The following is a 16,706-nucleotide window of genomic DNA, read 5'->3' on the forward strand; positions in this document are numbered from 1 at the left end:
TTTCTTGATTGGAATCCAAAACAATGATGTACCAAATGTCATTGTCCTGCGACAACTCGTTATATTTTTAGCCGCAGTATGCACTAGCAGAAACCAATGTGCGACGCCTTAACAGGGTCAGCATGTGTATTAATTGCTTTGGCGTAACGACGCAATGGCTGACTGTGGCTAAGTGGTCATTAAATGTGAAAAATACACAGAAAAGAAATGTGGCATACAGCAACAAAAACAAAAGCCTGAAATTAAAGTGAAGTCGTTGCAACTTCATTGTGGCTCACGGATTTTGTCACAAATTGCAGTATAATGTGGCCAGCATTGGGGCGGGCGAGTTTAGAAATGCCATGCAAAAACTCGTTTCTGTTTTAAAGACAACAACGCCATCCCACACACACAAGAACTAAGCGCCTCTCAAGCGGAACTGTCTGACAACTACATACATTAGCAATGAAGGCTAGCTGGAACCGTAAACGATTACTTTCTGGGTGCTGGGAGAAGGTAAGCATGAGGAGAAGACACAGAAAGCGAGAGCATAAAGTGAGGTAAGTTACTGTCGGCGCAGACGCGGCTAATCAACAAGTGTGTAAAGTACGGTTAGGAATGCTCAGTCGGGTATGTCTGTATAGCTGTCAGCGCACCTAATATTAGTTGCTTGCTGGATAATTACTGAGGAAGTGACTGCGAGTTATTAGACAAAGCTGAAAAGTGTGAGAGCTTAGAGGAATTTAGCAAAAAAAAAATCTAATTAATACAATTGCGTGCCGCATGTGTTCGTTATGCTCTCAGCAATTAATTTGTTTTGCAATTAAATTAAAACTTTAATTGTGATAAATTAACGGTTTGTTGCAAAGACAGATGGGGCTGAGAAAGTTCTTTCAACTGGAGGTGATTGTTTCAAATTTCAAAAGCTGCGAGCATTCAGCAGAAGACATAAACAAATAAAGATGCTGCCGTGTTGTGCCATGTACCGATACGTAGGTTCCCCTTTGCATTTGGCAAAACTATTGTTGCAATTTGGCAACGGACAACTTTGGCATTTTCATGTTACACTTACTCAGAACGTTTGACATGCCAACGCTTACAGTAACATAAAATATTCATCTCGGTGAAAAAATGGAATTAAATCGCTAACGTTTTCGACCGATTATTTTTTACAACTTTCGAATTGGATTAACTCAGCAACAGTGCCTGAACAGAACAGATGAATCTTCATTAAGAAACAGTGTTTGTCAATGGTATGGAATCTTTAATCGAGGTAATAGATCACTTTGTTGCGGAAACTATTGTTGCTGTTGCCCACAGAAATTCAAACAACAAAGGACATTAATGGGTCCAGCATGCATTCAATACTGCATGAAAATTTTCTTGTAAAATATGTGGATCACTGACCTAACATCATTAAAAAAGTTTCGTTTTTCATTTACCTAGCAGTAACAACGGCGCTATAGACTCTCTTTCTATAAAGAAAATAAGACAAATCCATAAAACAGCACTTCCAAAATATTAGTTCCTTTTTTTATGTCAGACCATTGATTAATTTTGAAACCTAAGATATTTGACTACGAAACTTTGTTACAAAGCAACAATTTCTAAACCACATAATTTGGTGAATTAAATGCACACGAAACCAACACCAATTAATTTACATTTGTAAATTATAAACTTCTTACAAGATTTATGTACAAATATATAATATGTATGTATGTGTGCTATACAGTTATAAACTTCAAACCGATTCAAAAATAAATTTCTGTTCACACTTTTGCTTGGCCAAACCCAACCGAAACTTATGCTGGTGAAAAGACAGATCATACACCGGGGAAGGTTGTGGCCATAAATCAAAGTGGGTGGTATACAATTCACCTGAATTTTATTGCTAGTGTGGGCAATCAGTTTTCTTGTTACTGAAATTTGTTCGGTTGACTTTAGATAACATGTCGGATTAACGTGGACTATACTAAAACTTTAACTTTGTTAACATTAACATGTTCAAATGGATAACTCAAGAGTTTTTGGGTATTCATAGTATGTACATAAATGATTATACGCCATATTGGAGGCAGAGAAGTCGTGATGATTTATGTCGTTCACGCCCGTAAATACTATTATAGAAAATTCTATTTTTGGCAATTTCGTATCGTGGTCATATTCAGTACTCATGTTGCATTATGTTATCATATGTTATGTTATGTTATGTTACGTTATGTTACGTTATGTTATGTGTATGTATGCACGTCATAATAAACAATATCGTTAAAAAATTTCCACTACCTTGCCTTGAATTAGTAAGATTACAGTTTTGCTGCAATTAGGTCACACTGTGGCATAACCAACAGTAAACATAAAATAGAGATCTTTTGGGAGAAACCATTCAGTTTGTTCCCAAATTACTATATATATATATTATTTTCGATATATATATATGTATATATTATTTTCAATATTTTGAACTTATTTTGAACTAGTTCAAAAATAGAACAATATTTTTATATAGTACCACGCACTATTACTTGAAAATTGGTCCGCATTTATTACATGAAATTTAAAAAATTTCCAGAATTTGACTACAGTCAATTCACTTCCAATGTAAGGCTAATTTCAACCCTTCCAAAACGTTGGAGTTTTAGGTGTGGAACACTTATTTGTTCTTTAATTCCTTACTGGATGAGGGTTAAAGTTTATAAATACCTATGTATATATACATAAATCATTATTATACTCACAAAAAGCCTATTTCCAATATTAAAATTTCTTTTTAGAATTCCATCAGTCTTACCTGGAAAGAAACAAAAACAGAAAAATTTGTATTCATAATGAGCAAAAAAAACTTGTAGCAAATAAATCTAATAAAGCTTAGACATTTGACTTCGGCTTGTTTAAAACGAGTTAAGTAAAATATACAAATAGTTTTTGTAGTGTAGTAAGGAAAACTTTCCTATTGATCTGTTGTCATTTCCAGTTTTGCCAGATCCTCAAGAAACGGATTTTATTTAGGAATTTTTTGAGGTTTTCGAAACGGTTTTGGTTATTTTTTTGCTTTGTATTATTTCTATTGGACTTTTTGTAAACATTTAAAGAATTGTTGACCACTGAGATGCAAATATAAGATACAAAAGCATGGAAGTTGAAGGTTGCCTTAATTACACCATTGCCTCATTGCGAAATGTGGGGGAAAAAAAAATGGCCGTTGTACTCGTATTAGTATCTCTACCACATGTGAATGTTTTTTGTTATTGCCTTTTCATTCACTAAAATTTCTTAAAATAGTTATACAAAATGTTAATGTCTACATGTTATACATATTTATTACTGTATATAATGACCTGTGCTAATTGCCGCATGTATAGGCACAAGCACACATGCTGACACAAAAGAGAAACAAAGACAAGACGACGAAAAATTTGAAAAGAAAACGAAAAAATATTGCTTACTGTATTTAATTTGCAAAAAGCCAGTACTTTTTATACTTAGATAAATATAAGAGAATTAGTATAAGTTATGTATGTATTCATAGAAAGGTGTATGTTTTGTATGTGTATGTCTGTAAGTTCGATGACTGACTGACAACATCAGGTCAATAGCTTAACTGTAGCATAATTAGTGAGTCGAGTCAGTCAACTAGCGCAGATTAGCGAGATCACCGAGTTCCGGCGCTGCAGCGACGCATTGCGTGATAAAAAGCGCACATATACATACATACATATGTGTTTAGATCAGTGTTGTCCAACGTGACTGTGTGCACGTTATGTTTGTGTTGGTTATTCTAGCGTCAACTGATCGCAAAATTCTACTTTGATTGCCTACGAAGTTGAATACAGTAGCACAATCGTGCTTTCACAGACACTTGTCGCGACATGTTGGTGTGAGGTGTCTGGCACTGTCCGTGCGCTATTGTGCGCATAGGCCGTGGACAACGCTGGTTTAGATTTATGCCGGTATTCTGCTTGTCACGATTGTCTCATGTCTCTAATTGAGACAATTGTAATTTAGTGACTCTGTTAGTCAGGATGTCTCATTTTGGTATTCTGGCAGATACAGTCTCAAAAATATTCACCGAATTGTATGGTGAAAAGAAGGGCAGCAATCAACTGTTTAGTTTAGCTGATTAGAGATGAGTGCAAGTGTACAATCGTAATGTACATATGAAACGATTGCATGCATTTAGGTTTTTTTAAATAAATTTCAGCATTAAAACTTCTTCTTAATATTTGCACAGTACAATTATTGAAAAATAATACTGAAATAGTTTATAATAAATGCTTAACATATGCATTTTATCTGAATCAATTGTTAAGTAAATATGGAAAAATGTAACAACACAGTTATCGATTAACACATGTGTTCATCCTTATATTTGATAATGATGAAAAAGGAAGGTAAGTAATTGTAAACAATATAAATTTCATTATTTTGTGATAATTATAGTATATGTTAATATATGTATCTTTTTTACAGATCATAATAAAGTGTTGCACACCTCAAAGGAGCAGATACGTAGAGTGCTATCTCAACTTTTTGCGGGTTCACCCGGAGATAAAGCTGCATAAAAATGACCCATCGCGGCCGAAAAGAATGGACGAGCTTTTGGCAGAACTCTCCGTGCAATTAAATGCCCTAAAAGGGCCCACTCTGAACCCCATCAAATGGAGAGAGGTAATTTTTAACCATAGATATTGGCATATATATGTATTTATATTCTTTTTTTACAGAATCTAAGCCATTGGAAAAACCAAATAAGATCACGTGCGAGGAAAGCCAAGGCGCACAAGCTGGTGACAGGTGGCAGTCCCAGCTCAACAATTGAGCTCTCCGAAACGGAGCAGAGAGCTTTGGATACGTTGGGGTCAATCGCGGTTGATGGGTTGGCTGATGTACCAGCCATTGGCACAGAGGTAAGAATAACAAGAAAGACCAATACGAGTGTGCAGAATTTATAATTGCTTTTTCTTTTTCTAATTTAGGAAAAAGTAGTATTCACAGCTGCACCATCGCCCCTGAATACGACGTCGGATGCGTCCAATGACTGCACTCCGTCATCGTCCCTTAGCAAAAAATTGACGACGGACGAAATGTTTCGAAATTATATGGATTTAATGAAAGGGAAAGACGAGGAGGAAAGAGAGTTCCGGATTAAAAATTTAGATTCCATAAACAAACACACAGAGTCTATTAATAATGTAGCGGCAGCGATGGTGTCGCTTGCACAGACTATTGTGAAAAACACAGAATATTGTACAAAAAAGTGAAAAATGTGCCTTTTTATATATAAGTATATGAATTATTTATTGTTATGTTTTTTGTACGAAAAGTGAAAGTGAAAAGTGTTCCTTTTTATGTATAAGTATATGCATTATTTTATTATGTTTATTTATTTTATAAATGAAATAAATGAATTTTGAATTGAAATATATGTTGTTAGAATTTTAATTATCTAATGTGTTAATGCACCTTTGACGTACTCCCCTGAATGGATTTCAGAGATTGCTCCCACATTTTCAGAAGGTGATCGATCTGGCAATATTTCGGTTTCATTTAGAAAAATGCCACGTTTTTGCAAAATATTGTGAAATATTGTACAAGTATAAACAAATAATGCAGCTTTGGAATGTTTGTACCGCAATGTACGTTCTCTTGAAATGCAACGAAAGCGTGATTTTAAAACTCCAAATGCTCTTTCAATCGTGTTTCTTGCTCTTATGTGCCTTGTATTGAAATTTTGTTCATTTGGTGTTTCAGAGTTTGCCACTGGTGTAAGAAGCCATGGCTCCAATGATTATCCCGAATAACCCAAAAGCCATTTAAAAGCTCTATCAGAGTGTTCTCTTATTAGCTTTATCCTTGCTGGCGAAGTAGTCCATATACCGGAATCATGACATGAGCCGGGAAATTTTGCATTCATGTGCCGGAAAATTAGTTCATCGCCACAAACCTATTGAGAAAATTAGTTATTAATTAGTTATTGTACGAGTATATAAACTTCGCAAAAAAAATCTGGTCACTTTCATATCATATTTTCATAGAATACAGCTAGAAACAACTTTTTTTTTCTTCAAGTACTGGAACTCGCACAATCTGGGTGTCAAATATAGACCGCGAAAACCCGTCAACTAACGCTTCATATTCAAATATCTTAAATTTTACTAGAGCCTTTTCAGCAAGGGTTACATATTATTGATATATCACTGAAAAAGGCGTTTTACTTTATCCTTTGCTGGTGCTCATACGAGTATTTTGAAAGTTTATTTGTAAGCGATAAACTCAACATACATATCAGAGATAATTGTCTAAATTTGGCTCAACAATTATTTTTAAACATTAATAATTATATATTTATATTTATTTTGTTATAAGGTGGACAACGAAATTCACATATGTTTTTGATCAGTTACCTTGAATACTTTTTAGTTATTCAACACCTTTCTCAGCGAGCCAGCATCAATGTGTGCGAGCACATAACAGATATATGTACATATATCCAGCAGTTCGTACCGCTGTCGAGTGAGTGCTGCACCTTGCCCGTCAGTCAGCCGCATTGGATATGAATTACTTAAGTGTAAGCACAAAATTGTTCATTAATCTCAAATATTTGACAACTTTAGCCAGATGAATGAAATATAACACTGACACGACAGCCAAATCACGACTGAATGTATTTAAATATGCGCATATGGTCAGTAGTGGTCCTGTAGGAAAAATTAGCTTAAAAGCTTGGAAGGATTTTTTTAATTATTTCAATATATGAAGGGGTAGTTAGTGATAAATTGACAGAATTTTACAATATTATAGGAAGCTAAAGACTAAAAAATAGTGTATTGCCAATAGTCATTGTACATTATATTATACATAACAGATTTATGCTCATAAAATTTTAGTTAAATATTGGCCATATTCGACTCCTCAAAGCTTGAAAAGGGTAAAATCAAACAAACAACTTGGTGCAGACCACTCTATTGTGGTATGCCTACGTCCTTTTTTAAAAAATTTTTTGCAATAACTTTCTCGTTGCTTCCTCATACAAGTTTTGGCAGGGGAGAGATCTTTCTCTTAGCAAGCAGAATCGAAGACGGCTTTTAGCATCATGCGTAGCAGGAATCGTTTTCATAAATACTCTATGGAGTAATTGGTCGCAAGTGCGAGGATTGAAGAAGAAATTTTTTTCAGGTCTTTCTCTGAACATATTTCTTTGAGTATAAAAGTTCACAAATGTTTTCATTCCACTTTACTGTGGACTCGGATGCCACAAAACCCATCATTCATGCCACAATTAATAAATTTCGCAAACTGACAACAACAAAAAGATTTAAGTTTCTTATTTTTTTTTGTCCCAGAGAGTATTAAGTTGTTATCGATGCTTTTCAACTCGATTGGGCTTGGGACTTTTGCTGACTTGCACTATCATATCACGACGCGTCGAGACAAAACCGGCGACAAAAAATGATTTTAAATTATGGATGAAAAAATATTAACTATTTTTCTTTTTAAAAAAACTTGTTTAATAAAAATTTAATTCCACTACTAAATTATTAATTAAAATTATTTTAAGTATTTTCAACAAATCGCTTAGCAACTCTGTCTAATTTTTTAAAAAACTGATTTAATTAATCAATTCTATCGCATCTTTTGTTCCTTGCAAGTAATTTTGTGCCATAAATCATGAGCTAACTGCATTTAATCGGTTTAGTCATGACGCCACCATATATAATTTATGCATATTCTATAGGGGCTGTCACAAAGTTACCTGTCTGTTCTATGAATTTTTTCTTTAATAAATTTAGCTGTGTATACATATATTTTCCTTTTTTTATTTATTCTTAATTTTTGTTTTATTTTATGTTTTGTCTCGTTGAGCTATTGTTTTACTTGCTATTTAACAATGCTGTTCGTCCATACGTCTGTCTGTATCACCTGCTACATAGGCTACTATATATTTTTCTGGACTAGGCAACACTAAGTGTTGCCAGGTGCAATCTGACATTTCCATTGGAAAGTTTGACATTCTTTAGCATAACATCACTCAGAACGTTTTGTCATTTAATCGTGAATTGTTTTATTTACAGGGAATTAAAAAATTCATCTCGGCCACAAAATGGAATTAACTCGTGAACATTTTCGTGCGATCATTTTTCACAACTTTCGACGTGGGTTATCACGACAAGAGTGCAGCGATAAACTAAAATCTTTGTATGGCTATGAAGCACCATCCTAGAGCACTGTGAAAAACTAGTACAACGAATTCAATCGTGGCCGACGCTCACTCAAAGACGAATTCCATGAAGGTCGTCCAAAAACAGCCGTTGTGCCAGAAAACATCGATGCCGTACGTGAACTGATAATGCAAGACCGTCATGTAACATACCTTCAGATAGAGGTATGCCTATGCATTTCTCCCACCAGCATACATTCGATATTGCATTAACACCTGGCCGTAAAAAAGGTTTGTTCTTGTTGGATCCCGCACAATTTGACAATCGCTCAAAAAAAGGCTCGTGTGGATTGGTGTAAAGAAATGCTGAAAAAATACGATCGCGGTGCTTCAAAAGACGTTTATAAGATCGTCACAGGTGACGAATCATGGATCTATGCGTATGAGCCCGAAACAAAACAGCAATCGACCGTGTGGGTCTTCCAAGACGAGCCAAATCCAACGAAAAAAAAACATTTTCATTGATAAATATGCCTATTTTCATTATTAGGCCAGACATATATATATGGTTTTTCGCACACGTTTTCGTCCAGCCATCGTCACGGTATCAATAGCGATGGCGTTAATTGACGCTTTTTCGAGACACTGGGTGCCACTCGGGTTGTGAATAATTCAATAGTTCACGGAAAAATAGTTGCAAATAACATTTTTCAGGTGAAACATCCGCTCGTCAAGGGGATTTCATTAACTGCTTTCCGGTTTAATTGTAGATGCAACAGTTTACATTAGTTTGAAGGTGGTGGGTGTGACTTTGAACACTGTTCGAAAAATGAATATTTATATTTAATTAAATACTACTGAAAAGTCAGTATTCAGTTTTTCCAGCGCAGAAGATAACATTACCATAAAATTAATAAAAGTAGCGGAGGAGAGTTGTTTGACATACTTTCCTATAGAGTTATTATATGGGGAAAAGTATTCATTATATTGTCGTCTTTTGAAAGTTCGTGTCCATCCTTTTTCCACAAAAAATCAATATCACATAAAAAGATGAATGGAGTACACAACCGAGAAGATTATGTATTTATTTATTTATACAATAGATGATTCTACTACCCAACAGCTAACCATCATACTAACTGAATTGGAAGAATGTATCAATTTTCATATATTCAGTGGCGGTTCCTATGATGAACTGGTCAATATGCAATATTAATATTGATAAAAATCTCAGTACATTCAAAAAATTAAATTAGAATAACTCGTAGAAAGAATCGTAGATAAATAATGGTATTATCGCTACGGCAACCTGATACTAGTAAGTTGATTCTATATTAGAGTATATCAGTCACTACCGCTTTTTTAAACACTAAATGCAAAAAACTCTCAATTAATTTGTTCTACAACTCACAAATGGGTGTTAATTTTTCTCAAATTACAAACGTCAAACTTTATTCAATATAAATAGAAAAAAACTTTCATAAAATGAAATGACGCACGCAGAACTTTGTGAAAACCACAATATCCAACAGCCGTGAGATATTCGTTCTACCGTTTTCGCTTCCACTAAGCTTTCGCCTAGCAAGGCAAAACTTCTCGAGCAAAATTCACTAGTTTGTATAATATTCACTACCGAGTTCAACGAAGTTTTTATTTCATAATGTTGTTGTTTTCGATTTACCGAAGTTATTGCTAGTGATTTACGCATCTACGATTGACTCGACCTGACCTTGGCAATGAAAGTGTCGTTTGTTTGGCAATGTGTGTGGGTGTTTGTTTGAATGGCGCAACAACAACCACAGAGCAAAGACTAACAATTGACATCAATAGCAAATTTTATCGAAGTTTAACAACTTTTACTCATTGTTACGAATTATCGACGCTTTTGGTTATTCCTCTTTCACTACATTTTCTCATTCAGTTGTTATTTACCTCACCCATTCCTGAGCCATACCAAAACGCACATTGGCATTACTGATCCGATGAGGACATTTTCGTATCCTTGTTGAAAGTTTTAAGTACGTAGAATTTGTTGTTTGGCACAGTTGATGCAAATGTATGTTTGTATGTATGTAGTAGTGGATTCTCGTGTTTCGACGGTGTCCTTGTCAATGAAGGTTTAGGAAAATTTAAGTAAGGAAAAATTCCAAAATGAAGTACCACTGTAGCTAAGAAGTCTAAGTAAGTCATTGCTTAAGTGGCAACAAGAATTCTGTATGCCACGAGCTGAAACTAATTTTTAGGTGAGACGATAAGCGAAGAATCAGTGCGAAGGTCGTGCAAAGAGCAATATAATAACATCTTTGGAGCTTTAATGCAATTTGTTACACATTAGATAATATAAAAGCTTTTCAGCATTTCTAAACTAACTAGCTTAAGGAGCTTTCAGCATAAAATTTGTCACGAGATATTGCTTCAAAAACTTTCATCACATTTACCGTTTCTAGAGCTTTCAATGTGTTTACGTGGTTTGCATTACTTAATACTAAATATTATTGCAACCAATATAGTTTTTCGCTTTCTAAGCTTTCGATTGTTTCTCATATTCCCGAATGAAAGCAGTTTAAATCTTTTGATATTTAGAACTTTGTATGCAGCTTTTGATAAGACCGGAATGATTACATAAGCACTAGCGGATAAAGCTTTCGGAAAACAATTTTTCTCTAATATTGTCTTTAGAGCTTACGAAATATTTTTAGTTTTCTGAGCTTTTCAATCCCCTAAAACATTCAGTGCAAAATATTATTTTAAATATATTTTGTAAATTTTCTTGAAATACTTCATCTCACTTGCCATATCGCCGCTTTTAAGTTTTCTGGCAACCCATATGGAACATAATTTTATTTGAAAAACTGGAGCATTTACTCTTAAACTTTTATTCCTGAAATCTGAACAACGATTTTATTGAATAAAACTTAAAAAATAGCATTTCTATCCAATCGAAATATTCTTATTGACTTCATTGCCTCACTCTATCTTCACCCTTAGGTTTCTTAGTACATATATAGTATATACATACATATGTATGTATATAATAAAAATAGGTTGACTATATTTGTCGTTACGTCAAAGGAAAAATTCTCAAATCGTCTTAAAGCAACTCAAAGCAAGCGGAGCTTTTATTTATTTACTTAACCTTTGTGGACGCTTTGTTGTTGCTACACAAGTTTTTACTTCCCACTAACTGTCGCCAGCGCGCTACAGCAGTCGTGGGTCACCAACACGCAAACATTATTGCCCGCTCACTTACTTTTTTGCGTGAAATTGGTTAAACACACAAAGCTGCCTTCGCATATCGACTTGCCACAAAACCAGCGAGTTTGCTATGCTTTCGCGCCAGGCTTTGAACTGCATGCGCTGAAGCGCAACCTGTTTTGCGTTTAAAAATTATTTTTTATTTTTATCTCTCTTTTTTCTCTTATTTCTTTTCTTCTTGCCATTTGTTGCCGGCAACTTGCTTCTGTTGTATGTTGTATTTTTGACTGTACTCCTAGCTTTGAATAATTTTAATTTAAAGATTTTTTGCTTGTTTTACCTGGTTTCATAATTATTTATGTTTTATTTGAGCTACTTTGTATAATTAATTATTTTAGGAAACTTGCTCGACTTTGTGAATACTGGCTTAGCTAAAGTAGCATGCCACATTTGCTTTCTTGTCACTTTATCTCCGCAAACAAAAAGTCAACTCAACTTTCAAAGTGAAAACTTGCCATTGACATTACATTAAATGATCTTTAACGGTACACCCACATAAATTTCACACACTTAAACTACAATGGACACACTTGCCGCATTTTATTTAAAGTCCTTAGCTAAAGTTTTTAGATACGGCGCTAATAAGCCCTGGTTGCCACACACACTAGCTGTCTGTCTGACTTACTTAGTGAGTTGGGAAGTTTAGTTAACTTACAAAAGCAACAACTTACAAAACAACAACAAAAAAGTTTTTTCTTTTCTCACTCACCTTTTCCTCAAAGTTGCCACTCAGCTTAATGTTGATCGTCTCGAAGTAATCCTGGTACACTGTTCGCAAGTGTTCAAAATTTTACTGGTCGAATCGCGCTGCAGGCGGCGCCTGTGATGTGCATGCTGTTGTTGTTGTTGCTCATGATGAACATAAAAATGATGACCATCGAGATGTTTGGCGTCGGCCGCCGAGGGCAATGCCAAACAACTGCTGGCCACTAAAACAGCAATGCAAACTTGCAACAGCAGAAATAGTCGACGTAGTTGTTGTTTTTTATGCGCTGCTGCCGCTGTTATTGGCTTTGTGGCATTCCGTTTGCCGGCCATTTCGACGGCGTGAGCCATAATAGAGCGTGTAAGTGTGTATGTGTAGGATAAAAACAAATTTGGTACGCACACTTTTTGATTCCTTATTGTTGTTGTTTTTGTATGGCTTTAGAGCGCTTAATATGGCTTAATGCGTGTTATAAACGCCTGACAGGCGATATTTAAGTGTTTTTAATGCGCTTTAATTATTATGTTTGTTGCTGTAATTTTTTTTTATTTTTGGTTGTTGTTATTAATTATGTATATTGTTGTTATAATGTCGTCGGCAACTTCGCTTTGATATAACACTATGCAAATAATTACACCGATTATTGAAAACATAGCACAAAACTGCAAAAAACAATAACAACAAGAAAAATAAAATAACCGATTTTAGAAAATGTTTGCGTAAAAAAACATTTTGGCCAATTAATAGATTTAATTAGAGTTTAATTTTACAATAAAACACATTAATTTTGCACGAAAGCCGATTAAATGGCCATATACATATGTGCTAAATATATATTTTATGATTTATTCTAATAACAAAAATATTTTCACAACAAAAATTATCGTTACAACAATAAGTATCACTTTTTATTGAATAACAATGCGCGTATTCTTTATATCACAACTTGTTACCTGGGGTTGCACGTCTCACAAATGTGTTTAAGCGTTGTGTTATTGTCAACACTTTTTATACATATAAGCCGGCGCAGTTCGCCACTAATTGTGGCATAAATCAGGGCCAAGTATTTTTTTTTTCACTTCGCCTCACTTTCTTTCGATTATCTATTTTCTTTTGGTTTATTTTTAGTCGCCACACACTTTGTTGCTCTCCTCTTTATATAAGCATAGGTACGTGTGTCTTTACCTAAACAGCTGACTGCCTCTTAATGCAAGCGCTTGGCTAAGAATGAAAGTCACGCTGCTGACAGGTTGTCGCGTTGTGTGATACATTCGAAACGCTTCCGCACACACTTGTCAATAGTGAAGATAAATTTAGCTGAAACGGTCACTGTGCGGCAATGCGCCTAGTGTACGTGTGAGAGCCAAAGCGTTATCTGCTCGGGAAAAATCACAATTTTCACCGCCTTGGAAAATTAAGAGTAATTTTTTACATAGAAAATCATATTCGAAGCTATCGTCTTTAATTTGCTTGTCCTTATAATCGCGTCTCACACAACTGCGCGTAAATCGTGCACGTCCAATTGACCAAGCGCTCAAGCTTTTAGGAAGGCGCCTGTCGCGCTGCGCTCTTAACACTTTCTGTCTTTCTACCGTGTTATCTTACCGCACGCACACACGAGTTTATTTATTACGTATGCGTCTACTTCCATTTGAGCAAAGCGTTCGACGACTAAAACAAGACTAATACAAGCGATAAACCGGGCAGAAGATACAAAAGCGAAGAACGCGCGTTACCAGGTTACCAATTCGTTCATATGTTTATTTTCTTGAATGATTGTTAGTAGGCGACACAGGTAAACGATGCAGCGGAACGCGTTGCGGCGCGTCTGCAGACGGCGTAATCAGCGCTCAAGCGTACGAACGGTAAACAAACAGCGCGGTCACCTTTCTTTCTATTTATTGGCACTTGATCGTAGCGCTGTTGACTGATTGCTCTTTTACGAGAGTTTTGCTATTATTTTAGCAGTTTGTTTGGCACGTTTCTTTGGCTAACCGCGCGACGTGTTAGATATTTTGAACTGTATATGAACGCGCGTCGTTGCTTGTGTGCTCTCGCGTTTAATGTGCGAAATGACACATTAAGCGAAACGCTTACAAAATCTTAATAGAATGCTTAATTTTGCCGGCCTTCCTGACCAACGCTATAAATAGCGCGCGACGATATACCTGATGTCTTTATTGATCAGCAGCTGATTTTTGTTGTGATTCACTTGTTCCCACTTTGCGCATAGACATTCAATCACTTTTACAAACACACAAAATTTATACGACTACTTGCAGCTAATAAACGCTTGTTAGCAACAACGCTTGTGTGTTTTCATTGATTTTGTTATTGTTTTCACTTTTCTTACAACGCGCAATCATTAATCGCTTGCTATATCTTTAGTATTTTATTTGTATTCTCTTGCCTGCTTTGATTATTATTAGGCGCTCGCTCGTAAGAACACTGCAAACGCTTAAGAAAAAAGTGACATAATCGTACACTAGACCGCAACAACACAACGCGCTAACAAAAACACAAAAGGTTTAGGGCCAAAGAAGCTGGTCAAACCGCTGCCAACACTGAGCACACTGCTGCAATTTGCAAAAAAATGTGAACTACAGCCACAAAAAATTTTACAAAATACCGTGCTGTAACATGAAATTATTAATTCACACAAAATTTCATTTGCGCTGAACTCTGCACCTTTAATAGCAACACACTTTAAATCAATAATAAATATAAAACACATAATTTTTTTCTCAATGGCTTCTGAACTTTTATTTTTCTCTCGCCTTCAAACACAAAACACAATCTTCAAGCTGTAAACACAAAACGACGACAGGTCGACAAACGACATCTGTCAAATATTACACACGTTCTTATGGACACTTATTTTGACAACGACACGAAAACACGACTGTAGGCCGACAGTTGTCAAGAAGAGAGATGAGGAAGAGTGGTGATGCCACTAATATGTAAAATATAAAATTATTCACAGCTCTTACAAACTTTGACGTTATTTTACAAATAAAAGCATAAAATAGCTCTATTTTATCATTTGTAATAACAATTGATAATTTAAAACAAAAATGTATACCTATTTACTTATTTTTTGCATAAAAAATTTAACTTTTAACAAAATATTAAAATTTCATTGAAGTGCAAGGTATTAGTATGGCCACAACGAAATTGTGTACATGCAAAATGGACAGCTGCGTTGTTTTGTGTACATGCGTTGTTTTGTTTTCATTTCACTTTCGTACTCTCGTTTGTCGTCTGGTCGTCGTTTTGTGTTTAGTACTTCACTAGCAAACGCACGTCGCTGCGCTTCTTTGATTTTATTTACTCACTTCGTGTTTCCTCGCTTATATTCCATGCATTGATTCTGTTGTTGCTTATTTCATTTATTTTTCTTTTCTTAACACTAATATTTTTCTTTGCTTCTCCACTTGCGTTTAATTATGAACTTTGCGCGTCTCACAGCGCTTGCGGCTCTTCATTTGCTTGCTATGACTATTGCACGGTATTTCTTTTTTTATTTTGTTAGCTCTATTTCTTTTTTCTCCACTGTATTTATTCGGTTAACTCGCGTTAAACACCCCCTTAACTACTGCGCACGTCCGAACAGTCCGACAACCCGGGTACGTATAGCGTTTGAATGGCGAGAATTTTGAGAAATGTTCGTTGCAGATGGGATCCAACAATGAGTTCGATGTTCGCTTAGCACAAGTTCGTTGTTAGATGTTGCGTTGCAATGTTCGGCCGAAATGCTCGTGTCCGATGTTTGAGTTCGAACGGAATGCCGGTAGAACTGATTTTTGTTGGCTAATACAGTGGTGGCGACGAGAATGTAGTGAAACATAAGTATTTGTATGACAGAAGCTCAATAAATTGAATATTTCAATTAGAAAATTAAAGTAAGCCATAATAATACTTTAAAACTTGCTAACCATTAAATAAATATATTGCACACAATTACCATAATATGCTTATAAATTATCACACTGAAGAAACTTATCGAATATAAACAAAAAATTCCAATTCCAGTTATTGTCTTTTAATATATGAACACCTTAAATATTCCTACCATATAACAATATTTTTACCCTGAACAGGGTATACCTGTATACTTTTATATAGTATATTAAGTCTGCCACGGAGCTTGTTTCACCCAAAAGGAGCGTCGGAAACCTCATAAATTATATATATACATGATCAGCATGATAAGCTGAGCCGATTTTACCATGTCCATGTCTATCTGTATATATATGTATATGAGCTAGTCCCTCAATTTTTGAGATATCGATCAGAAATTTTGTCATGCCTTTTTCTTATCAAGAAGCTGCTCATTTGTTGGAACGGCCGATATCGGACCAATATAGCAAATAGCTCTCATTCAAAGTGAAAATAATCTTTCTGATGTTTTCAATCTGCTCACATTTATCTTTTTCTTCGAATTTAACGGGTGATTTTTTTGAGGTTAGGATTTTCATGCATTAGTATTTGACAGATCACGTGGGATTTCAGACATGGTGTCAAAGAGAAAGATGCTCAGTATGCTTTGACATTTCATTATGAATAGACTTACTAACGAGCAACGCTTGCAAATCATTGAATTTT

At 35.2% G+C, this 16,706-nt stretch overlaps 1 long non-coding RNA gene across 3 annotated transcripts in view; it reads right to left on the reverse strand.

Annotated features, from left to right (window-relative positions):
- LOC125778940 (uncharacterized) overlaps positions 1-16,179 on the reverse strand; it is a 48,981-nt gene extending 32,802 nt beyond the window's left edge. The window contains exons 1-3 of one of the 3 annotated variants that reach the window (XR_007423041.1): positions 15,437-16,094; positions 13,055-14,789; positions 12,105-12,763 (exon numbers count right to left, since the gene is read on the reverse strand). This is a non-coding gene — a long non-coding RNA (uncharacterized LOC125778940). Of the gene's footprint in view, positions 1-12,104; positions 12,764-13,054 lie in introns of all 3 variants that reach the window. The other 2 variants (XR_007423040.1, XR_007423039.1) reach the window with 2 other exon arrangements.
- Positions 16,180-16,706: the final 527 nt, after the last annotated feature.

Source organism: Bactrocera dorsalis, chromosome 5 (genome assembly GCF_023373825.1).
Source record: "Bactrocera dorsalis isolate Fly_Bdor chromosome 5, ASM2337382v1, whole genome shotgun sequence".
Lineage (NCBI taxonomy): Eukaryota > Metazoa > Arthropoda > Insecta > Diptera > Tephritidae > Bactrocera > Bactrocera dorsalis.